At 38.1% G+C, this 26,678-nt stretch overlaps 1 protein-coding gene across 17 annotated transcripts in view; it reads right to left on the bottom strand.

Annotated features, from left to right (window-relative positions):
* LOC134548834 (zinc finger and BTB domain-containing protein 20) overlaps positions 1–26,678 on the bottom strand; it is a 472,135-nt gene that overhangs the window by 376,282 nt on the left and 69,175 nt on the right. For 14 of the 17 annotated variants that reach the window (XR_010079934.1, XR_010079932.1, XR_010079933.1 and 11 more), the window contains exon 2: positions 8,591–8,650. The gene's annotated coding sequence lies outside the window, so the exon portion shown is untranslated. The remainder of the gene's footprint in view (positions 1–8,590; positions 8,651–26,678) is intronic. The other 3 variants (XM_063393950.1, XM_063393949.1, XM_063393954.1) reach the window with 1 other exon arrangement.

The raw sequence follows: 26,678 nt of genomic DNA, 5'->3' as shown, positions 1-26,678 counted from the left end.
TTAATCCATAAAACTTCTCCAGGAGAGCCAAGCAAGTGAGGCACTTGTTGCAATACATGTTCAGAGGGAGCAAAAGGTCCTTAAAACAATGACAGCTTTGTGTAAGGAAAAAGTTCTCATATTTAGTGGATGCAGGGCACTAGAGATAATGAGCTGAAAGCCTCAAAAAGCCCACAGACAGTCCTCAAGGCCCTCTTCTTAAAAAGTAAAATATAACAAAATAAAATAAAATATTTATTCCTGGTTTTCAGGGATCAACCACTCGAATATTTCTTGTAGGAATTACTGTGATCTTTTACCTCACTGAAAGCTCTGTTAAGAATTAATACCCTGAAGTTGTACAAACAAATGAAGACTCCTAGTTGTATTTCATGAGCAGATATTTCCCACAACTGAAGAGATTCTAGAGGCAACTGGAGATGACACCAGCGTTGTCTCCAACTCCATACCAGCAGGAGGTCAAAAGCAAAGCCTCAGACTGAAACCCAGTTCTACTTCAACAGCTCTGGTTTTAGCATCTGTGCAATGTTGTTACTTCAGTCAGTCTTCCTAATGTGAAGATCTAGATTTGAGTTTACTTCACTACTTTTTGCCATAACATTTTCCTTTGTGATTTCATGTACTATCCCCTTAAGAAATTCATGCAATGGGAATTTTTAATGCATATTTATAACTACCTATGAAAAACATACCTTCCAAAATCTTTGATTCCCTAGGATGCATAGATTTAGGGGGTTTTGTGTGTGTGCACAAGGGACCAAGTTTGCAGAAGTGCCGAAAAACAAAGCTGTTTGATTTCCAATGAGAAATGGAAGTGGAACACAGAGAGAAATTGTTCTGTAAATGGAGAGGTTACTTCATTTGATTTTTTTCAAAGCAGTTAGAAGTGAGTTCTGTATTTCATTCATATCAGAGAAATGTGACATTTCCTCAGACATAGCTTAGGAGTTATCTTTTTTTTTTGCCCTAGTGAGTACTCTGCATGAGTCCACATATTCTCTCCTTATTTTTGCCATTGGCAAGACTTCAAGAAAAAATATTTCTGGTTAGAAATTTGATCAAAACCCAGGAAAAACTTCTGCTAAATCATGCTTTTTATTTTTAAAAAAACACCTATTTTACAATTACTTGACTGTCAAAATAGAAGTAAGATTTTATTTAAAGGCCAAATAAATTAATTCTTCAAGCTATATCCAGATCAACTGTATGTAGCTTTGACTGTACAGGTTTGAAAATTTAAGCTTAAGGCTTATGTATTTTTCCTACAATATGCCAAACTAACCCTAACACCCGTATTACCAGACATTAAGGAAAAGGTTTCTAAAGGAGAAATGTGATTTTTTAACTGTTTTTCCATCTCAACACAATGTTCAAAAAAATGTGATCTGAAAATGTAAATACAAGTTTAACTCCTATGTAAAACTGTTAATAGCTACAGAAGAAGAAAGAAAAGATACCTGTTTTCAAAGTGAAAAAAATACCTGTTTTCAATAGCTTCTTCCTTTTGCCATTTAAGACATCAATATTCAGATAAACATGGATTTCATCAAGAGATGGAAATTATTTACAGGCACATTTATTCTTCAGAAAATTGACAAGGCTTTGTATCCAAGAAGAGGAAGAAGAGGTCATGTCTCTTCTTGAATACGGAGTCCAGCATCTTAAAACGCTATAGAATGACTCCGAGGATCTGAAAAACTTAAAGGATTCATAATTTCAAGGCTAGTTTATGGAAACTCTAACTGGAGAATGAAAACAGCACTTAATACAACATCAGGAGAAGGCATATTCAAGTTACTTCTCACCTGTTGCTGCTTTTCAGTAGTGACATAAACAAAGCTTGGGTAACTGAACAATAATCTATTTTACTAAAGCACTAAGTCCTAGGGTTAGAGACGACAGGATCACCTGCAGGCCGTAGATGTTCAGTGTACATTCACAAGCCACTCTCCTCAAAAATCCACAGGCAGCTCTCCAAACAATAGGAAGCAGATCTCCCTGAGAGACAGATGGATGTGGGCATTTTACAAAAATCTGCGCAGCTCTCCTCCCCAGACAACTGCTTGGGAAAATTGTTCCACACTTTTCTGAAGAGCCTGAGAGGATGGTGAGCTTGCCTATTTGGATCAGTCTGGGTAATAATTAGGTTTTTCACATTGCAATGTTGCCTCCATACATCTCTCTGCTCAGAGTCACCAATAACAATGAAAAATAGGGGGAGGATGAAGATTTTTAAAACTAATTGCAAAATAACCAAAGAAAAGCTGTTATTCAAACATAAGAAGTTTGCTTAGGTAAAAATATTTTTTCCCAAGATCTAGACAGGTTCAGTTACCCCTAAATGAATGAATCTCTGCTGCAGTATAATGCCTTGGCAAAGAGAAAGACACTTTCTTTTGATGACCTCTGAAGAACGATAAGAGTCTCTGGTCTTGGTGAAGGAGATAACCTAAGAGTGATTCAGTCTGGTGGCCTCTGGAATCTCAAGGAAGCTTAAAGTTTATATGGAAACAATGCATCTCATGTTTATAGCCCAGAAAGGCAGGTGGGATTGGAACATTGTGTTTTATCCACATACCAATCAAACTGTTAAAATGTAACTTTCCAGAGAACGCTTAGACAGAGATACTGAGACCTTGGGGCAGTCCCATCTCATAAAAAAAAAACCCCAAACATCTAAATGTGCCTGTAAACATAATTGTAAAGATACTTTAATTCAGAGGAAGGAAAAAGTTTCAGATCAAAGTTCTGCAGCAAATGACCACAATTCAGATTTATAAAAACTTACGTGATTGAAATGCTCTGTAAGTGACTAAGGATCTACATTTCTTGCCTTTTCTTTTTTTTTTTTTCTCAATATTGATTTCTCACCAGAAAAAAAAATCAAGTTTTCAGCTGCTTTTCTCTCTGAAGAGCCTCTGCCTACTTTCATGAATTCTCTCTGCCATCCTAAAGATATGCCTTTGGAAGGCATAAAGGCTTGTATAATCCGCCAAGTCCTATTAATATCAGTAAGAATGATACAAGTTTGATTCCAAAGAACCAAAGGGAATGACTAAAATGGCCTCAAAGCTGTTTTTCAGAGGCAAAATTGTCTACCTCATCTTCTTGGCACTTAAATGTGCTACTGCCACAGAAGTGGTCCAGCTCCCACTGCTGCTGACTTCTCGCTGTCTCTCATTTCGTTGTCTGCCATTTCACTCGTGGATCAGGAGGAATAGGCGTTGGTCTTTTGATGACCCACTCTGCTGAGAGCACCAGAGTTATGCAGGAAATTATGCAGGAATGCTACTCTGCCCATCAAACTACTGTATAACTAAAAGGGTGGCTTTGACTGGAAGGCTTACTAAATGAACAACAAAAGCACATGAAAGGTGTTCAGCAGCAGCATCACAGTGTCCCCACACAAAAGTCTGTTCAGGCTTAACAGGAAAACAGATGTCCATCTGCTCAAAGAGGGGACAGGGAGAGAAACAGGGAGAGACTAACACAGAAACGGAGAGAGAAAGAAATAGAGAAAGAGACAAGAAGAGAAATAAAGAGAAGGCAAAATGGAGAGACGGAGGGAGGGAGAAAAGAAAGAAATTATTTCACCGTACTACTCAGTGAAAGATGTATCTCCTGAACTTTGCAGGACACAATAACATTTGAAGTTAAAATCTTGAACCACCAGATGGAGGATTTAGCCCTCTCTTTTACAATTAATTCCTTCTCAAGCTATGTTCTACTTTTACAGAAAAACAAGGAAACCAAGTCTCTTTTGGGTTTTAAAGACAATGGAATAGAAACCAGCCAGGAGAAGAAGAAAAAACAAAAGTCACTGTCCTGAGCTATCCACTGAAGAAAATTAACTTTCCCAAAACAAACACCAGAGATATTAAAGATCAGTACTTTAATCTGTCTGGACCTGGATGTAACATCTGGACAGCAAAATTGCTATTTATTCTTTCTGAAGAACGTAAACTGAGTCACTGGCACAGAACAAAGAATTTGCAGTCTAATTAGTTCCATGTGGCAAAAGTGGCATGTGTCACTTGTGCCACATCATCCAGATACTACCAGCTGATCTGCAGTTCAGATGAAGAAGAAAATGAGAATGACTGAAAGTTTCTTCTTGGCTTTGACTGTGGCACATATCTGATCAAAATCAATGGTGGTTAAATATCTTGTTCTGAATCTCAAAAAGCTTCCCTAACACATACTTCTTGCCACCACTTTTTCACTCTCAGTGAAGAGGGATGTTATCTTTGTCATAGAGGAGGTATCAGGTCATAGCTCCTGGCATATCAATGTGAATCACAGGCCACATCATTCAAGAAAGAGAATTTTAGCATCCCGAAATTCCATGCTTAAAGCAGTTAACGAGGAAACCAGTGTGTTGATTTAAGAGGCCAATCCTTTCACATTCCTTGTCAAAAACAGTAAAGGAGGGAGAGTAAAACACTACCTCTGACTTACACCTTTTATACAGAAAAATCAGGCACAGTGGCCTGGCATAGTTAGTTTTACCAGAATATCTGCTGGCTAACACAACAGATATGCATGCAGGTAAACATAAACACACATTCACACACAATACTGAACTTTGGTTGGCAGCTGGGCTCTGGTAACCCATGTCCCCTGGGTACAAATCAGCTATGAAGGAACAGAAAAAGTCAGTGTAATAGTTAACTAGCCCAGTGGGCTATTATTCATCACAAACAGTGAAACAGCAGTGCAGGCTACAATGCTGGTCCCCTCTCCCTCTGGAATGCTACTGGATGCCTGGAATTAAATTCAGCAGTGAAAAAAACCAGCAGATATAGTGTCAACATAAGAAAGAAGCTGAATTTCACCTCCTGGAGCTGCAAGTAAGGAGGACTTCTGCAAGGAAGCAGTGATTTCCTGTGAAGCTTGATATTGAAAGAGCATGACAGATTCCAGTATCAACATTTATCAAATATGAATGCATAGGTTTTGGTAAGATTAACAAGGTTATTTGTATCAGATCAAGGCAATTATTTCCTGTACAGCAGCAAGTGATCAATTCTTGTGGCAACTGGCCAAGTGTCAATGTTGGTAGCTGCAGCCACAGCACCAGGACTGCAACACAGGGTTAAAGTGCATTCGTTTCAGGTGAAACTAAACCAGGAGAATTCCTACAGCCTACCACAGAAATTCCCTCAAAAATGTCCAAATATTTCGAAGTCTTTTACAGCAGTGCCTTAAAAGTGAACACACCACAACACCCACTGTATTTCTTACAGTGCTAGCTCAGTAAGAATTTTGCAGAAAGGAATACACTACTGCCTAGACTTCAGCTTGAAGAGACAAATTTCATCTGCTTTTTTTTCTAGTTTTCAATGATTTGACTTCATCAGCCACGGCAGAAATGACAATCAAAAATTCGGGTTTAGTTTTTATTTTTCAACAAAAGCATTGCTTTCTTATTTAAGAAGACCTTGAAATAAATAGTTTAGAGAAAACATACCAAAAAAAGTAGATTCTTGCTCTCCATAAACTCACTTTTCCTCTGAAAAGGGTTTGCTCTGTGTTTGGATAATGCATTTACTTTAATTATTTTGAAGTGTTTCTGTTCAAATGGGTAGGAGTTAAATATCCACAACACCAAACTAGGTCCTAGGATTACTTGTTGTAAACAAAATGTCCTGCTGCAGTGGCCCAAATCCACACAAGCAGTAAGGCTTGAGTATTTTGGCTTTTTCACAAAGAGTACCCAGACCCATAAGAATTTATTTATAGGACTTATATTTTATGGACAGATCATATCTTTCTAATCAGGAACTTCACCCTTTGTTGGACATTTTCAGTCCAAATAGCTTTCTATTTGGACTGAAAATAGACACAGACTAAAAACAACAACAAGAAGAAAACATGCCAAGAAAGTCCTAGGAAAACTTCAGATGGAAGTTGTTTGGATATAGTTATGTGCACACATCCACAGAGAGAAGAGGAGGAATCTAGGGAAAGTAGACAGGATAATCACTTTACAGTCAGTGCACACTGATTTGAACATGGATTCAAAAAATAAACACATTTAACATTTAAATCCCAGGCTGCATATTCAGTGCCACCCTTTCTCTCATGACTGTATGTATACTCAAAACCAAAACCCCAGCAGCTAAACATCTACAGCTTTGAGGAATTTCAGTTCTCAATCTCACGGCAAAACTACCATCCAAATGTTCCACTGTATCCACAGGCTTCTAGTACCACATTCTGATTTAAGTACATAAATGCAAGAAAACCACAACCAAAGACAGAGGAGGCAGTTGAAATTAAGAGTTTGTGATACCCGTCACTTCATAGATATAAAGATGTGGTGTAGTCATCTGGAGAAACAGAAGATATCTCCCCTGGTACGTCTCATTCCATAGGTCTCCGCGTTTTCTAACTGCATTCCTGTGCCTAGCACAAACTTCCACATAGTTTATAGCTCCTCTGCACTGTTGCCCATAGTTACACCCAGTATTTACAGGTAAAGTACTTGGTTTTTACCTGCAGCCTTGTTCCTCCATGAAGGTAAACAACAGAGGAAGGAAAATGGTATGAAGGAAAGTAGGAAACAATTCTGCACTTACTTGTCTGTGGTTGGTAGCTGTATCTTAGGAATAGTTGCCTTAAAATACAAGTTGTTATTGAGCTTTGGTTAAAAAATCTCTGCTAGTTTTGACATTCAGGTGAAGGCATTGCTGCTGGCTCCAGAATAATTTGCATATCTTATCACTAAATAAAATGTCTGAAGTGTGCACCAATCTGATGAAATTATAAACAAGAGTCCACACAAGTGTACATGCCTTCCTGTTTGATTTCTGTCCTGTTCACTCCTCTATAATAAATCATGTGATCATCTACTTCTAGCCAGAGGTTTAACTGTGCATGTAAAAAGGAAAATGATAGCAGTCTATTCTTACCCATACTTTACAGCTGAGAACCTGACAAAAATGTGATTTTGGGGAACAAGCAGAAAGCTTATTTTGCTACCATCCACCTCCTCTCTTATTGCTACAAAATTAGTGGAAAATCCCGGGTATTTATGTATTTTTAAAAATAATTTCCCACCCTGAAAGTAAATAAATAAATTAAACTACACCTCTTTTACTACAAAGACAAATATACATGCCTAACTTTATGTCCTGCAATTAATCTCATATTTCAACAGGATTACTCATAATGCTGTAAGTGAAATACACGTGTAAATCCTTGGAGAATCATGGCCTGAACTGCCAACAGTTATATGGCACAATTAAATGCCTAGGTCTAAATGTCTCTACAAAAAGAGCAGGAAAAAAAAACCCAAAAACCTTTAGGCATACTAAGTAACAAAATCTACTCCAGGGAGTGACTATGGGAGAAATAGCATTGAGGGTGTTGCCTTCCCATCCTTTCATAAATTCATCTTCTTCCTCTAGCAGTTACCACCTTCACTTACCACTCTGTTCTCCGTCACCAAATACGACTCTCCCTTCCCACACTTCCTCTGCTGCTATGTGAAGGAGGAGACAGGAGTAGCAACTTACTCATTCTTTTGCCCTGTGAAGCAGGACGAGAGCAGAGTCTGGCCCTTACATTACCTAGCGGGGTAATAAAGAGCTCATGTGCTAATTAACAGGCCTGGGGTGCACAGCTTTGCTCCTCAGCCCGTTGCTGAACTGTTCACATGCCCATGTCTCACTGAAAACTGTCTGCTAAACGCTATGGACAACCCTCATCCCAACACTGGAGTTCATCACAAGAAGATGCTGATCAAAATGCACAAAAATTGGGATCTCCAAACTGCTCAGCCCTGAGGAGTAGCCTACCATCAGCTTTCTTCTGCAAACACTCATGAATGGCACACGAGAACCTCACGAACAGGTTTCTTACTAAAATCCACGGCTTACGCAAAAACTTCTGCTTGTAAATTAACTCAGTCGGAAATATTAACTAAAATGCCAGGAAAACAAAGTCAATCCCTTAGAAGTTCAAATGACTATTTGTCACAAACATTTCACCTCTACTAATGAACTGCAAAAATGAATGATAGAAATGCAAAACTGTATTATGTTTAGCAGTTAACATTTTAATAAGAAGGAGATTAGCAATTTTTAATACCTCCAGTGCTTTGTTATATTCAATAGCACAATAACTGAATATTTTAATTGCTAATTATTTAGACCTCATTCAGTTCTCACTCAGGCAAAACTCCCATTGAGGGACTCTTGCCTGAGAAAAGAGCTACAGGATTTGTTTTACTGTAATTTGAAAAAACTTTATATATCATAAAAACTATCAAGTAATAGTGAGACAAAAATCATTAAATCCTTAGCAATATTAAATTGACTGAAATTCCCATTGACTCTCAACGCCAATGTTTTCATATTAAGTAAAACAGATAATTGCAGTTTACCAGTTGTAACTTACCTGTGTAATTTATGCCCAGATAGACTGGTGGCTCTTAAAGAGGTCTAATAATGTTTTGATTCCTCTTACTGTATCCCTGCTTCTCTCCTGTGGGAAATCTCAGTTCAGATGTGATAAGGAAACAGCATTTCCAAACAATTATGACATCAACACTTTCAGAAACATAAACATTAGCATTTGGTTTTACCTTTTGACTTCGGCCTCCAAAAGGGTTAAGAGCAGCTCTCAACACTTCTTTCTTATGCTGCTGTAAAGAAAAGAAATGGGTATGTTTAGGGATTTGCACACAAAAAACCTTGAGTTTCCATAACAGTCAGATAGCTGGTGTTCAGTGGGGGAAGTGGGTGGAATGCTGTATATATATAAATACAGCTATCTGAGGGAAGACAAAACAAAGTCCTACACATTCACATGTAGTGCACAGGTGACAAACAAACTAAATGTACTAGTATTTCAAATGTCATGCTATGCACATGCTTCAGAGAGGAGAGTGATACAGCTGGACACAAAATAATTAGGGAGTGATTTCCAAGACTCTATGCTTCAAAAAAGTAAATGTCTCTTTTTTTCATTTAAATGTAGTTTAATTTACCTTAGGGATAAAAAAAAATGTGTGTCACAACCAAAGTGTTGCCACTTATGTTTGTCATTCAAACGCATTTTGGAAAAAGTTAAAGGTAGGTTCTCTAACAGGTCAAATCTGAAGAGTTTCTTTTTTTTTTTTTAATGAAAAACATGTATAACATTTTCATATTTTCAACCATAAATGGCTCTAATGACTAAAATGTTCAGAAAACCTCTCCACAGGCTGCATGAAGAAACAAAGAAGCAAAAGCAGACCTAGTACCATTACTGTTGACTACCAAAATGCCCAGAAGTGGCAGTCACACACACAGCTGAGGAAAAATAAGCATTTTGAAGACTGAAAGTAGGAGTTGGGCACCCTCCCTCACCAATTCAGAATATGGTTCAGGGACCAGACTGTCACAGTTTCCAATTCCTATTATAAGAGGTTCACTTAGATTACAGTGCACAAATACATTCCAGTCTGGCTTCCTGCTTCCTTGCAAGAGCAGTGACATCCCTTTGTTCCTCTCAACTGCTGACTTTCCACCTAAGAACATGTGTCCAGAGTTAATGCCAGCTGGAGTATGGCAGGACTAACTAGGACTACTGGTAATCTTTAACAATATACAAAAAAACCCCCCAAAAAACCTAAACATGTAATTTTAGATTAATTACTAAAATTAATTAAAAATTAATAAATTGTTTATATGTTATAAAAATAATCTATATATTTTGTTAGTGAGTGTTCATAGCTAGCCACGAAGACATTTTAACTACTGGGATTACAGGTGAGAACAGATTACTCATCAGAATAGATGAGAACCTTTACTTATTTAGAACGAAAGCACACAGAGTGTTGCTTTCTCAAATAAAGAAGATATAACACCCGTAGGATTTCAGGCTCGTTGTTTCCAAGTGTGACCAGTTCCTGGCTACTACAGGGATGCTTCTGTTTCTTTCTCTGAGACATGCCCACAACTTCTTTTCAGATCTTGTCATTCTTTTGTTTCCTGAGTGCCTTCTACCTTTGGCCATTACAATCAAACGATGCCTCCAGCAGCATTTGCAGAGATTTCCCTATGACAATTCCCCAGCCTGTGTGGGTCAGTCCTGAGTGTACTCAGCACGGTCTGCTGGATGGCAGCTTCCACTGTTTTCAGGGAAGAAGGTTTATTCTGCCAGATCTAAGGCTGTGCAATAAATGCTTCAGCTTTCCTAAGGTCTGCAGTTGCCTGAATAGAGAGGGACTCGCTGGCTGTTAGCACTTTTTAGCATTACACAAGGATGGTCTGGAACAGTCTGTCAGATCTGCACAGACAATGAATAAAGCAAAGCAGAAGGCCCAGATATTGAGTAATGAGGATCAGCTTTTGACCTTTAAATGCTGCTGGCTGGGTTGCACGAGGACGTGTTTAATTCAAGCCATACTATTAGGTACAGAATTGTACTGTTTGCCCAATGCCTACCTCACCTCCCAGCTGCAGCGCTCTGTGCTTGCTGGCACACTGCTCAGTGAGCCCACTAACAGAGGGTGCTACTGGGGAGCCTGGGACAGCTGAAAAGCATGGAAAGAGATGGGGAAATCTGGTCACAAGGCACAAGAGAAAATTGTCTATTTAAAACCCATTGATCAGTCAGACGCCCAGCAGTGTTTAGACTCCTCAAGCTCTGCAAAGGATTAAATCCAAGTCAAAAGTCTCTGTTTCTCTTCTCTGGCCTACTGTCATTTCAAAATTGGTGTAACTGCTCATGATGACAAGCTGCCCTCCTGTCAGCTGTAATTTTTGCCAGAAACTGCTGTACAAGAGTCTGTAGAACTGTTAGAATTACTTTATTTTCACAATCATTAACTGATCCTTTCTAAACATTTGAATGCCTGAATTTAATTAGAGGCAACATTTCTGCCACAGGTTTTGTAACTGTTTTTATACATAATTTAAATTAATCAAGCCTTATACTTGAGATAGTAATTTGTTGGACCAAGACAGCTGTTTCCAAGCCATACACTTTGTTTTCAATTCCAACCTCCATGTTTACACCTCATGGTTTAACTTAGATCAACAGCTTATTGGTGATTAAAATTATACCATATCAAGCAATACCCTCAAAATCTGATGCATCTGTATGACATCAGTGGACTCTGCATGCAATTCAGGAAACCACTCTGGTTTTTTCCCTCTTACATGAAAGTTAACTCCACGTACTAAGCAGAGGTGAATACTTCACAGCATAGGCTCACTAGAAGCTTACTAGGCTCAAAGCTGTAAGTCTGCCAGTCCTCAGAGAGGCTCGAGATGGGGCATGGTAATTTCCTGGAAAAATTAGCTTTTCAGGATGAAGTAAATGAGGTACATTTATTAACTCTACTTTTTCAATATCTAACCAGAATGAGATCTACCACAAAACTACGAAATACAGAAATGGATAACTTAAACAGTCCTCAATTAAAAATGCTTCTTCCACTATGCTAATTGCTTGTGCAGTAACAAGAGTGTCCTGTACCGCTGAAAATGCAAACAAGAGGAACTATACACACTTTTTCATTTCCTTATGTTGATGCCTTATAGGCTGCATGGCCTCCTGACATTTGCTACTAACGAAAAAAACACTGTTCAGTGAGTGACCTATCATCAGATTAACTGAAAGCCAGACAAATACATTCCATTCAAGAAAATGTAAAGAATATGTCAATTTTATTTATATTTTCTCTCAAGGTCATGGGGGGGGTATTGTACGATGGTAAATCTCTTTTTAAGATCCTACATTTAAGAACAAAATTCAAAGAGTAGGATGAATTATATTAGCATCACTCAGATTCAATTCCTTCCAAACACAGCCCTCACACATACAAACTAAAGTCCAGCAGCAAGTGAATGAAAGAAACCACTGTTTATTAGTGCTAAGAATATGGGAGCCAAAAGGACTCTCAGACATGATTCACTGTGAGAGTACCCTTAAATCTCTTGGTATCTTTTGAGATTCAGCCTGGTATGAAACTTGGGCAAGTATATTCTCAGCAAAATGGACAGTGCATCACAACACTCTAAAACAAAAACAAACAAAACAAAAAAATGTGTGAGAATTTAATGTTTGTGGAAAAGTCTTATCTGGCACACAAAGCTTGAAATCCCCCCATTTTCAGGGCAGCGTTTCTAGCAGGAAAAGAGATTGTCTCACACAGGCTCACCACTACCCCTCAGCTTTGAACTGAGGGACCATGCTGGATGGTCAGGTTTTGTGGCTGGTTCATCCCTTCACTGGACTTACAACCACAGGGCAACTCTTACTGACTGCAGTCATGGTTTTTTGGGATATGGACTTTGATCCACTGAGAACTACAGTTGAGATCTCTGTCACTCTTCTCAAGAGTCTCAAGCTTGTCTATCTGGGGGCAAAAAAAAAGAATAAATCAAGTAACTAACATTAAATTCCATGATAAAGTTGTCATCCGAAGAATTTCTGAAGACAACTGTCCAAAGCAGACCCCTAATCTGGTATGCAAGTATAAGACAATGAACTGGATATGATTTGGCTTTTTTTGTGGGAAAGGAAGCTTTGTACATGTATAGAAAAAATGTAAAGAAAGAACCGTGTTACAGTTACATCCTTCCCACATGAAAAAGTCTTTCAGGAAACAATTTAAATTCCCTGTGCAGTATTCAAATCTATTTGAAAAATACTGCCTGCCCACATTTATCTCTGTGGAAGACTTGGATTAACTGTCTAGGCTCAGGACAAAATGATCTTTGAAGGCACCAGTCACATGATGGAGAAAAGGGAGCATCTGTAATGCTGTCTGTGTGGTTCATATGCCTCCACTTCATGTACTGTAAGTTTACTTAAACAGAAATCATCACCTGGAACATGAGAAGCAAATGGCATTTTTAATATCAGAGGTACTAGCAATGAGCCTGTGTATTTCTTCAGAAGGAAATAACAGTGCAGACAGGGAATTAAAACATGCCATGGTAACAGATGAAGACTTCAACTGTCAACAAAATCAGGCTATTAATTTTCACACAAACAGTCTTTTAAAATCTTTGATTTTTAATATACGGTCCAAAGATCACTCTCACATTTCAGCAGCTTTTGTCTTTTAATGCTGATCACTTCAACTGACTTTTCACACTACCCTGTGCTTTGCCTCCCCTCCGGAAAAGGTGAGTGAAAATATCAAATGATATCTTACTCTGCCAAGACCAAAGGAACAGTTCAAACATTCAAAAATATCAGGCAGTGGCCTTACTTAAGGTAGGCAGGGAATGTGATTAGCAGTGGGCAGGGGAGGAGGGGGGAACCAACCCCAAATCCAAGCCTCTTCTCTTTATTTCAATCTATGCTCAGGGCTAGACTACACAAAACAACAAGCAAAGAAGACTGGACAGGAAACACAGAATTATTGAATTATTTTGTTTCTCATCACATTCTCTTCTCAAGTGAAAGATACTGAGATTCAAGAGGGGCCTGGGAAGCTACTGGCCTGTTCATTATCACTGAAAGCAGAGGTGCCCAGACTGATCCACTTGGACAAAAATATTGCCTGCCACAGGACGCACTCTCTCAGTGGATGGTTCCAAATGTGGCTGGGAGAGCCACTCATGCTGCTGTGGCCTCTCCGCACCTCTTCAAAAGCAAGGATTTCAGACTTCACATCTGTCAGTTTACAGCATCTCCCCAGACTGTAACTCACTCAAACAAGGTGAAAACAGACACACGATGTGTCTGTTACTTTTTCTTTTTCTTCAAATTTCTGCGTTGTTTCTGAAATGGAACAAGGCTGGAACTTTCCTTTGACTGAGATGAACCAAATGTCACCTCACAACAAAGAGAGACCTCTATGTCTCTGGTCACTGGAAACACAAAGCGGGAATCAAAGGTGCTGCTTTTGTCTGAAAAATCATTATCACCTTTAAAATTTAATTGCCTTGAAGCACTAGAGATTAGTCTGGAGGAATGCAGGAGGGAAGTGAGAGATGACAATTCTCCATTCTCTCCAGAGATTATGTGTCCCTACAGATTTTGTTTCCTGTGCAGTACTTAACTCCTTGATGCCTTTTCTCTCACGATCTCCTCCTCCTTGGCAGAAACTTCTTCAAATTTAAAAATCAGAACATGAGCCAAGTAAATAAAAATAAATAAATAAAGTTCAATGCCTATAAAAAGTACACAGACTAACCTGCTTAATTATTAACAAGTAAACATAACAAATTCTGAATTATTTACTTAATCTTTTTCAGCTACAAACCTCAGACTTTTAGAGCATGAAATACATGCTTTATTTTAGGACACAAACCAGGTATTTTATAAGGCTGTGGACATTTTTTATTGGAGGTGGGGTGGTTTTGAAGAATACACATTTCTTATTAACCCCCAAATAGCTCCCTCTCACCAAACCATGCTGGAATTTTAAATACAGAAATAAGAATTTTAGTATAAAGATCCTGTATTCACATGTTTGCTAGTCAATAGGACGGCTGTTTCTGAACTGCAGCTGAGCAAAAATAAGATTCCTGTGAGGTATATGCACCTTCCTCAGCTTCTGTACCATCTGCTAGGAAGATGCTACTTTCAGACAGAAAACCTGGTGAAAGTTCCAGACAGGAATTTTACAACAAAGGATAAAATAGCCCCAGTAAAATCACATTTTCTTCACTGAATAAAGCTACCCTGCTGAAGCAAACCTCATCTGTGCCACGACCAAAAAAAGGACCACTGGTCCCTGAGGTTCTGACAAGATGCTGCTCTCGGCCAGACCTCCAGCTGGGCCCATCTTTATGTTCTCCCTTCCGACACATTGTTCTGCCTAACGCAGTGCTGGTGTGACACAGCCTTCCCAGATGATATGCTGAAAATCAGGGAAGTTCCAAGTTCCTTGCTGGATAAAACAAGTGACATTTCTTTACCTGCTGAAGTTAGCACAGACCCTTTGAAGTCCTCAGCATTCAGCAGTGTAAACCAACGCCCATCTCCTCCTCAGTAACCTCAGGCCATTACACAGTCACAACTTTCTATCTGAATGGTAATATCCTCATCATCACCATGGCAGAAACATGGTTGTGAATCTCAGAAAGCTTTTCTTAACAAGCATTTGTTAATAGAAATGATTCAGTAATATTGCTTTTGAAGCCCTGGATTAATGAAGACATATCACAACATCACAGAATATGTTGAGTTGGAAAGGACCCACAAGGATCATCAAAGTCCAACTCCAGGCCCTGCACAGGACGCCCAAGAGTCACACAATGTTCCTGAGAGAATTGACCAAATCCTTCCTGAATTCTGTCAGCCTTGGTGCTGTGACCAGGTTCCTGGGAAGCCTGTTCCAATGCCAATTCACACACTAATATTCCCTCAGCATTGATACAAATGTGTACAATGTGATGATATCTGATAACATATTAATCTCTCTATATTAACCTTATTAATCTACTCTTAATTGCTATAATGGTCAAACATAATTTGTTCTCTTTTTTTCCTGGCTTTAGATCTTAACAATTTTGTCAATATTTATGTACTATACTTTTTTTTTTGCCTACCAAAGCCTTCCAAAAGTGCAACTCAGGAGATGAGACAGTTAATCACAGAGTTGGCTTAGTGTCTAATTTAGGTGGCCTACTTATGTTAGCAACATTTTATTAGCACATTATGCTGTATATTTAATATTTAGTACACTGTATGAGAATGGTTTACTGTATACTGCTCACATAAATGAGTTACAAATTCTGTGTGACACATAAAGAGAAGTGTATAAGTAATACTTGTATTTCTGAGTATACTTAATGCTACAGAAAATAAGGATAAGCAGAAAACATGTAGAGAAAACACTAAAATGTATCTTTGATGGACTTAAAGGCTAGCTTACAAATACTTCAGTAGACAAAAGATGCAGTGTTAGCGATATACACACAATGCCCTTGAAGTATCCCTTCTTTAACTTTTGATTTCAAATCTTCCTCTGGAAGCCTCAGCTGAAGGAAAAGGACTTTCATTCAAAATTGCTGAAGTCTCACAATGCAAACAATTGCAACAAAACAAACAGCAAATCCTCCCAAAACCTTTTGTATTTTACTAGACCCAGAAGACAAAGTAGGATCTTTCTTTGAGTTTAGAAGTGCTTTCAGGACATTTTTCAAGAGGCAGATAAGTTAGCTATGTCCTCATGAATTATGCAGCCTTTCCAGTGTGTACTTACACAATGCTAGCTGGAAGCCCCTGGGAAGGATGCCCAGTGCATATGAGCAGCAGGTGGTACCAAAGGAGAATCGCTCAGCCAAAGCAGATCCAAGTTTTCCTTGAAGAGCTGGAGAGCAGCTCTGAGCAGGGATCTCAGTTATCTGGCTACAGCTATAGCTGTTTTGGTTATATTTGTGTTCAGAAATTAACACTGAAAAGGAGATTTTGACTTTAGTCCTTAGTGAGCAGGAAAAGTATACTGCTGTATACTTTTTTAATGCTTTTCATGCTCCTTCTATTTACAAAGTGAATCAGAGCACAGACATCTGTACGGGCCAGAAAAGGGAAAATCATAGAATCCTTTAGCCTGACAAGAATCGGCCCTTTGTCAAAACACCCATAAGCAGTCCTGGTACAATTCCGACATTTGCTTTTGATCTCTAACAAGTAAAGCATTCACATTTATCAGAAATATGTTTTTCTGGCATCAATGGACAGGTGAATGTAACAGAGTGAAGAAAGGACGATAACCTCCCAAGACGAGTGGTTTTCAGGTGACTCTGATGCTCACAATATCCCAATTAAGAAACAAAAGGTCATCAAAAGGTATGAAAACTTTCTCGTAACCAGTTTTAGCTTTTTGTATTTCTTCTGCTGCGTAATTTGTCAATATATCTATCAATCCATAATGAGGTTGGTAAGACAGATGCTAAGACTTCAGTAAATATAAAATTTCTTTTCTGCAAAAATAGATGATCACAGCAAAAGCAATTTTTTTTCCTGCTGGTGAAGTATTTTCAGTATTATTACAAAAGACTCTTACTGTTTATTGCAATCCCTGACAAAATATCAGTTGCAAAGCTTTTCCCACTATCATCAGTTGATGTTTGTCAAGTGACATTCAAAACATTTTTATTTTTAAAAACTAAAACAAACCAAAATTGAGCCTATTTTCCATTCTTTTTATTCTTGTACTTCACTGAATTTTTCAATATTACTCCAATTCATGTATAAGACTTACATGGCATACCTAAAATGCCTCACAGTAGAAAAACTGAGTTCACATTTCCTCTAGGAAAAAAAACGCACAAAACAAAACAATCTACAGAACCTCTTAGAAAATGTGTCTTTCCCCAGTTATATTCAGTGGGGAACATTAAAAATTCAATATTTGCCACTTTGCAATGACTTCTGGACACAAAACAGTTCCTTCATGCTGCAATAGTTTTGTCTAGTCTAAACATAAAGGGAATTAGAACAAAAATACACATTTGAAACCGTTCTAAACACGACACCCACAAAACATCTTCGATCCTGACATCACTCTTCCCCTTATTTTTCCAGTTCTTCCTACCATTCATTACAGATATTTATTTTTTTTAAAGATTAATGTATAAAAACCAGTACATAGAAATCAAGTAACACGAATGGGTCTAATTAAAAATTAATAATATTACAAAAATAACTATTATATTAATCAATATGAAGACTGAGATGTTCAGATCAGTGGCACATTTTTAGTTCTAACATTCATTCTGCTTTAAGGACATGAGCACAGTCGATTTAGTAAAAGCCTTAGCTGAGATAATATCATTATATAGTATTTGGATTAAAACCGTGTTGGGAGCTATATTGCAAGCTAGCAGATATCTCCATTACGAGAATGCATCATATCTTATAGGACAAAGTTTTTACAGATTAAGATTTGAAAAAAAACCAAAGCAACCAAAAGAGTCTCCTCTTTTAGCTGAAAATTCACCAGAGAAACTGAAGAGAGAGTTGTGGATCAAACTTAACTATGCCTTAAGCTTACCAAAATCAATAAGATTCATTTAACTCATTGCTTATTACACAGCAGAGCTTTTAAATCAAGAAAGCTTTAGTACAAATACTTTTCATAGTAAAATCTGTTTCTTGAAGTGATACTCCTCAAAACATGTGATCCAGTTTAATAGGACCTACAAGTATAACTTCTATCTATATTTTTCTCAAGCTTGCACCATTCTATCATTTAATACAGGTCAACGGATTATGCAGTGTTTTGTCCTGTTATGTTAAAGGAGACAAACCAAAGTTTCTGAAACGTGATAAAATACAAAACTACATTTGCTGATAATAAATGCTTTATACTGCAGTAGAGTTTTGAGATCACAGGGAGATTGATGGATTAGGCACTGCAGTGACACAGACTGGAAGACAGTTGTCACTAGAAAAAAACTTTCCAGACAAGCCAGCCAAAGGGTGAAAGTGCAGGAATTACTTTTTCAGATGAGTTGAGACACACAGATTGGAGTTATTCAGGAAATCTGTGACAAAGTACAGTGCTGAACTTTTATCTCAGGTTACACTCCACTGCTTTAACAACAAAGCTTTCCTTCCTCTTTTTTAATTGTATAAAGCAAAAAATCCCAGAATTACATCTACCCCATTAACTGAGCAATTTCAAACGTCATGCTGCTTCAGATTTGCACAACTCCAGCATCAAGCATCTCAAAGCAATTTAAAGCAAAACCAAATAGAACTAGGTTATCCTCGCTTTGCAAGTAGTGCAACAAAAACACAGAGGCATTAAGGTAAAGTCATCCATTTAATTTTGGCCATCTAAAAGACACTGTGGCCTAGGCTGCTCCCTTCACCACTGGAACAAGGTGAGCATCTTGAGAGGGCAATTCCTTCCCTTCTCAGACACCCAGCTAAGTCAATCAACAGAGAAATGTCACCCTCTCTTCTGCCTATTCCTTCCACCTGGCCTAGATGCTGAGACTAAACGCCTCATGTTTAGCTGAGCGAGCTATGGATCTCTATTTCATCACAAAGTACTGCTAATCCTTGTTCTCTTCCTTTTTTCATAAGACAAAAAAAACCAAACAGTGATAGGCCAAGGTCTCTGTGTGCTGACTAGTGAGCACACCCACGTGGAAAGTTAGGTGCACGCTGCCAGACCTGTGAGTGTATTGACAAATTACACAAACAGAACTCACTGCCTCTTAGTGTCCAGGTATTCAGACGTTTCCAGAGGTACTGGCAACCAAACAAATGGCTGCAAGTCTCTAGGTCTAGCTCAGATTTGTGCTGCTCTAAGCCCAGAAGGAATATCCATGATGCTGTCACAATATAAATAATGCTAATAAATAAAACTCACATCAAAATGAGATATTTTTTACAAGAAAGGTGAAAAAAGTCTGCTATCAGACTTTGATTGCAAGTTCCACTATTCAGAAAAGGAAATACCTCTGAATCTCAGTGAAGATGAATCTGTCTGTGGCTGATACAACTTTTAAAAGCCAGAAATGATTGTACAGCTTTCTCTGTCAACTCAAAGATCAGATTTGGGGATCCAAAAATGCTTGACTTTTCTACTGCAGATCTGCACGTATCAGAAAAATCTGGCACTGCACTGCATGATAGGACCTTGAAGCTCTGAAGTAACTGTGAAGTGGCATTTCAAATTGCTCTCAAAATGAAAACTGGCTAACACAAAATTAGAGTGATGCCTCCTCCAACATTAAAACAGACACTGGGAATGAAAAACTCGTTGTCTTGCCTCTGCCACAAAAGAATGACTTTGACTAACAGCTTCCATTCTATGCATAGAAAGTTAAGTAATGTATTTCAGTGTTTTTGCCAAGTAAAGCCTGGGAAGGAGTTCTCTAAAGAAACCACAGGATACCAACGGAGTTGCATGAAAAAATACCAGCACTTTCACTCCATCACTTTCAAAGTTCTAAAGGGAATGAGAATCAGACATTGCAAATTCAAGCTTCTCTTTCTTCAGCTCCTGGCAAAAAGCACCCAGTCAGGTACAGGGAAAAGCACTAAAATCTTGCTTTTAAACAATACTGCTGTGTGGTGAATGGGCCTGAACCCTACAGGCTCATCCCAAGCAGAGCAGCTCCCTAGGAACTAGCAGTACTCCCTAGCAGTACCACCTCCCTGCCTCAGCAGGTCCCTCTGCTGAAAATGAAAGCAAGGTGCTAACAGCCACGGTTATCTCTTATCAGCAGAGAACAATCAGCGTTTAGAGCAGCAGCTGAAGATCAACTCTGTTTCACGGCGGAGGGGAGAGAAGGCAGAGGGATGTCAAGGAGCTGGGCTCCACCGCAGATCCTGCCACTGGAAGCACAGCAGCACCCCAGCAGCTCATTTGTCAAAGAGCAGAAGGACCTTCCAGGGCAAAAGCAGAGGAATGGCTTTTCCTAGGAACAGACTTGCATGGCAGACCTTAGCACCTTCTTCCATACGTGCAGAATTTATTCGTTTGACCTGCCCACTGCAAACAGAGCTGTGCTCAACAAAAAATACCTTTCGAGAAACCACAGTGACTGCGTCTTTCTCCAGGTAACAGGATGAGAAAACAAATGGAAAAGCTCTCAGTGATGATACGATGCCTATGTTCATATACTGGTAATGCTAACAATCATAATTCCTCCTGCAAGTGCTACTCTGTCAATAACACTTTGGGACAATTGTTTTAAGGGTATGAAAGTAATCTTAGACTGTAGAATGGTATCTTCACATCCATCTACTATGGTTAACTTTCCAAATCAACATTATGCATAGGAATTAGACTGACTGTTAATGTTTATTTTTATGGGGAGGAAGAAGAATATCTCAACTCTGAACTTTCCCCTTTTGTTAATGATTAAAATTTTAATTAAATATTAACTTTATTAAATTAATAATTTATATGACACACCTAAAATTTACCTACAACACATACTAGCCAAATCTATTTGTTATTTTGGAGGCAGGTGGATGGAGTGGGTGAAGGATTCAGAAAAAACAAAACAGTTTCCACAGAACTATATAGAACATCTATTTCTCTGAGAATAACATCTATTATTTAGTGTGGAGCAAATACGTTCAGAGGCTAAATGGTGTCTCTCAAATGACAGAGGTATTTTTTTTCCTCTTTTCGTTAGTACAACATGCCCCTGATATACCAAAATAGCTTTTATAAAAGGCGATCTCTATTAAGTAATTTTTAAAATGGGAATTACAATATGTACTAGCAAAAAATTGCTTGGCTGTTTGCTTACTGATTCTTTACAGAGACCAATTATTTTGCCAATGGGCAAGATGAAATCTGTTACAAAAAAATAAATGAGGCTTATACTTTAAATCCCATTTATAGCAGAGAGTTACTTTGTTTTTAGGTCTGATCACCTGAAAGAAAAAAAAAAAGGGTCATTAAATTGAAGCCTGTATCATGCTTCAACAATAATAACTGGTGCCCCAAACACTTTCTACCACAGATCTCACTGGCAAGATTCCTACTTCACAAGAGAGTAAAAGCTATCAGAAAAACAAGTCGGGGTGAGATAAATAATAGAAAAAAATAAAAGGCTTCCTAACTTCCAGCCTTGCAAGAAATGATTAAATTTCTGTTTCTAACCCAGAGACATTACATCATCTTATTTTTTAAAGAAAAAAAAATCCTGCCTTTTTAACATCTCTCTTGTATATCCAACTTTGCACCCATATCTGTGTAATTCACTATCACGACTAAAATAAACCATCAGATAGGTATCATTGCCATCCAAATCTGGATGTGAATGTAAAATTTCAGTCCTCACAATATTGTTTACCTGCGTGAGCCCCTTCAAACACTGAGTATTTCTGCTCAGGGGAGTTCCTCCAATGACAGACTCAAACAACCCTCCCTGTGACACCACTGGCAGCGCTTTCCAGTTACGCAGAGTCATGCCCAATTAGAAAAAGTCAAGAGCTAACAGCAGGATGCTGCAGAGAAAAGCTAAACTTATGAACATGTTCAGATTGCCATTGCCCAAAAATCTGAGTAATGTTCCAGATATGTTATGTTAATCTGTTACACAAGATTGTCTGTGATGTGGATATTTTTTTAAAGAGTACATGAGGGTGGTGTTGGGGGTTGGATGAAGGCATGTGGCCAAAGTTATTACGGAATTGAAGAGGATTATTTTAATTATTATTCTACTATTAACCCTCTGCATCGTCCTATTTAACCAATACCATAGTGTTTGGGACTCATACGATCCATAATCATTGTACTTGAAATTACTGTTGATCACTGAGCATTTCTGAATAAAAAAAAGGTATGATTAAATGTGTAAACCTCATTTGAACACAGTTTTATGCATAGAATGTATTTCTCTCCACTAAAAAGCAGCCCTTAATAATAAGATATCAAGGAAAACACAGTGAGAAATGGTATTTTCTGAACGTGATCTGTGTATTGTCAATACATCTCATAATGAATGTGACCACATACTGAACACAAACTGAAGAACAAACCCTTTGTGTTGATGCAAAATTTGAGTGGCAGGAAAAAAACATTACAGAAGATAAGGGTTTTCATTCACAATGCAATGTAAATTAAAAAACCGTGGATACAAAAGAGTAGAAACAAGAAAGGTAATATAACAAACTTGCATTTCACCCTTCATCTTTACAAGGATCAAAAGGGGGGCATACATCTTCATTCTAGCCGAATGGCCAGTATAGTAATAAATTACAATAGCTCATACAAGAAATAAAATATGAAGGACTCAGTATGTTTTAAATTGAAGGAATGCAAACCACAATAAAAAAAAAGAAACAAAACAAATTGTAAAGTCTGTGGTGCTTCATTTTTTTTTAAATGAGGGGCAAAATATACATGCAAGTAAGGTACATCTGTATTTATGTAATTACTTTGCTTTTGACTTCACTGGGAACAACACGAAGCTCGGAGACTTCCCTTACCAAGCCTATTTTCACTCTAAATAGGTCTTGATGGTTGTAGCTGCAAAGCCAAAAAAAAAAAAGAGAAATGAGGCCAAATTTTATGTGGTCATGCTAGCGTGGTGGAAAAGCTTTTGTGAGGATTTGCTGCTGTAACTGCATTTGTACATCTGGACCCCCACAGACCTTCATAGACTTAGACATCCATAGATACTTACACGGATTATTAAATGGCCTGTTAGTAAAGAGAGGTGGATTCAGGACACCGACACATTTGAAATTGGTATCTGCAACTGGACACTGACATTTCATTTGGATACTTAAAGCATTAATGTTATTGTATCCTGAGGACCTATATTAACAAGTTTGACGTAACAGATGGAAGCTTTTTCAGAAAAATGTAAACAGCTGATCTGAGAGCCAGCACTTTCTATAGACAGAACTTAGAGTGAAATATAGCACACTGCTGTTTATTCCAAACACACCGTGGCATTGTAAGTAGTCCACTTTATGCAGCAGAGAAATGCAGTTCAATGTAAAAGGAACACACATCAAGAAAAGAACATTCTCCTGCAAATTCTCTGATCCTGACCTATCAAAAAAAACCCCAAAAAACAAAAAAACCCACCAAAAAACAAAACAAACCCCAGAATCAAGAAAAATAATTGCCCTCTATAAACCAGAGCAAATAATTTGAACCAAACCTCACTGAGTCTTCTTGCAGGGCTACTCACTGCTCATTCTCGACATCATCGATATTTTTGAATTTTGCTAATTTAAATATTATGCTCATTTTAATATCTGTTAGACTAGACCTTACTGATTGTCTGTAATGTGAGTAGCTTTCTAAACATACATTTGCAAACCTGATCCTCAATAAAAACAAACAAACAGCTTGATAAATAAGAGAAGAACTAAAAAGCAGGATTTTTTGTGGAAATTTTGTATTAACTATTTTTCTTTGATTACTCTCTTTGGTCTAAATGTTGCATGATTGTTCTTGCACATCTATTTTAAGGGCATATTAATAATATAAATGACTACAAATACAGGACCATCTAATTTCTTAATTTTTCATGTTGTATATTTGTTTTCCACAATAGAAATTAATAACAATGGCCACATCTGACTGCTGTTGCTTCTTGCACGATTTCTGTGATGCACTAATCAAAGACTGAAAGTTCAGTGCTCTGGAATGGTAACTCCAGTTACCATAATGTTTACCATGGGAAATTACCCATTGGACAACCCTGCCCAGAATCCTTAGTTTGAAATGGGACAAATTTCAGTTTGTGGAGATAAAGAGCCAGGCTAGGGCATCATTAGCAGCAGTGTTTGTAAGCTGTCCTGTTACAAAGGACGAAAGATGGAAAACTGCAGATCCTACGTGAATGAAATATGCAACAGATCCCCAGACCTGTACCTGAACACGGCTTCAGGGTTTTTCCCCTTGGAAAATAAGGAAATCAAATTGTTTAAGGCAGCATTCCCAAGTAATTGATAGGATTATCTTAATAACTCAGTTAAGTAAGCAGCAAGAAAAAGAGATCCATGTTCACAAGAAGCAGTGAAAGCAGCACAGAGCTGCAGGATGAGAACAGCTGAGAAGTAGCACTAAGGCTCTGTGGTCAGAGTCCAACGTGCAAACCCTTTTACTCAGATGCTCCTCTCTTCCTGTGAGTCCATAACACGCTTTTGTAATATCACTAGTATGCATCAGAGAAGAAATATCCACATTTATTAGGCTTATGACAATGTAAACACCATTAGAAGCGGTTCTGGTATGACAACCCTCATTTTGCACTTCTCCATTTCTAACTTCCCTTGTCAATGCTCTCTCTCATCCACTTAACACTTCCACTTATTGTCTCAAGGCCAGATTTTCAGTACTTTCTGTTCAGCTCCAGCTCTCTGTTTGCAGCTTTGTATGACAAACTGACTCCCCTGCTGTCATTTGGGATACTTTAACTGGGCAAAGTCCACAATCAGTTACTTTAAATATTTCTTGAGTATGTATTCACTCTGTGCTTTAGAGATCTCCAGACTTCAGTTTACATTCTTTAAAATTTGATTTTTGCCCCAAGTCCAGTATTTTTACAATATAACCTTTATATAAAACAAATGTTCCAGTACATGCAGAAGATTAAAGCAATGAAGGAAGCACTCAGCTGCTCCTTAATTTTACATGTGTTTAATGTTATCTTGGAGAAATGTACCTATTTTCATTTTGAATCTGATCTACAAACTATGTTGGATGATTGTGCAAAGAGTCAGCATGAGAGCTGCTTAAAGACATAAAATGGAGCCAGGAACAAGTACAGGATGTTCAGTGGCAAAATCTACTGGATAACATTTGCTTACTCTCTTGGTACTTTTGACTTTATTTATTGTATCCAGAGGATTGGAACACAGAGGCAATCAGGCTGGTGGGTTTTGTCTGGGCTCTTACACATAGAAGGCAGCCAGACATTTCCAATCTGGGTTCAGCTACCCAACTCTTCTTCTAGTCTTGGGAATGGAGATGAAAGCAGGCTGTTTCAATTAGCTGGGCTATAGAGATGATCTGGAGCTGTGAATTAATTGATTTGAAGACCAAGAGGGACAGCTCCTGCATAATAGAGGCCATGGAATTTCACTCTGTAATTACAGTTAAGTTCAGCTCCAAATCCAATAGAAATCAAAGGTGACCATATAAGGCCCATCTCTAATCAAAAGTGGTTCTTTTCCCTAATCACTAAGTGTAAAATATTCTATGTTTCTTTCTATTTCAAAAAGCCACCTGGGTCTAAAGTGAACTTGTGTGAAAGATCTTTATTCCTGCATGGACAGGAACAAATTTTCCACTGCTGCATGAAAAGACCAGAACAATGAAAGTATTGGGAAGGGAAGTGGGAGGGGGGAGCAAAGCTCTGCCTTTTTGGCAGTACTTGCAGAGCATTAGTTAGGGTAGGTGGAGTCCTGCTGAGTCTAACCAACTGCTCAGATCCCCTGTAACATTTTTGTGCCCCCAGCTTTACGTGGTACATCTCGGGACATGGAGAAAAAGCTTACATATATATATACATTTTAAAAGACACAAAACTCTAGAGTGCATATCCAAAGCAGATCAATTGCCTTTGCAATATTCTCAAAACAAAATGTTCCACCAGCAGAACTGATAAGAAGAGCCAAAAAATGGAAAACACTTGCTACCAATTTATTGCAGTCACCCATAAACTATTACTAGAACATTATGTATTGGGGTTCAAGCCAGAAAGCTATTAAAGCGGACTGCACTAGAGTCTTTCCACTATGCTACTGAAGCATTAATAAGTCTTTAGAGAATTGTGTTTATGTTGAAAGAATAATCTTATAATCAAATTTTCACACACACAAAAAATGCAGCTCTTTCTAGAATTACTGTGCGCCTTTGCTCTCTCCCCCACATTGGCTGGTGTCTCCACAAATACCACCATTTTCTATGTTTCTGTCTGGCCCAAACCCTGATGTACATACTTTGTGTTCCAAGCTGGACAAATTTCAAGAGAAATGGTGCTAATTGACAGTGCTAATGGGCGCAGGATGTACCACATCCTTTCCCCTGTTGTCTCTGCCTGAGTGTCTTTCACACTCCTTACAGCCATTCTTTGTACAAGACAAAAAAGAGTTAAAAGACAACACTCTTACTTAGACACACAAATAGTAAACATCCAGTGATATTCTGTGGGGCTGTGTTTCCATCTCTGTTACAGGAAAATCTCTAATAAATCAGAAACCTCCTTTCCCATTTCAGAGACAGCACAATACCCAGCTAGACAATTATTAACCCAATGATTTACTGTTTTCACCTC

This window comes from Prinia subflava, chromosome 3, assembly GCF_021018805.1.
Source record: "Prinia subflava isolate CZ2003 ecotype Zambia chromosome 3, Cam_Psub_1.2, whole genome shotgun sequence".
Classification (NCBI taxonomy): Eukaryota; Metazoa; Chordata; class Aves; order Passeriformes; family Cisticolidae; genus Prinia; species Prinia subflava.
Note: the sequence above shows the minus strand (reverse complement) of the source record. Positions and strands in the feature narration are given on the sequence as shown.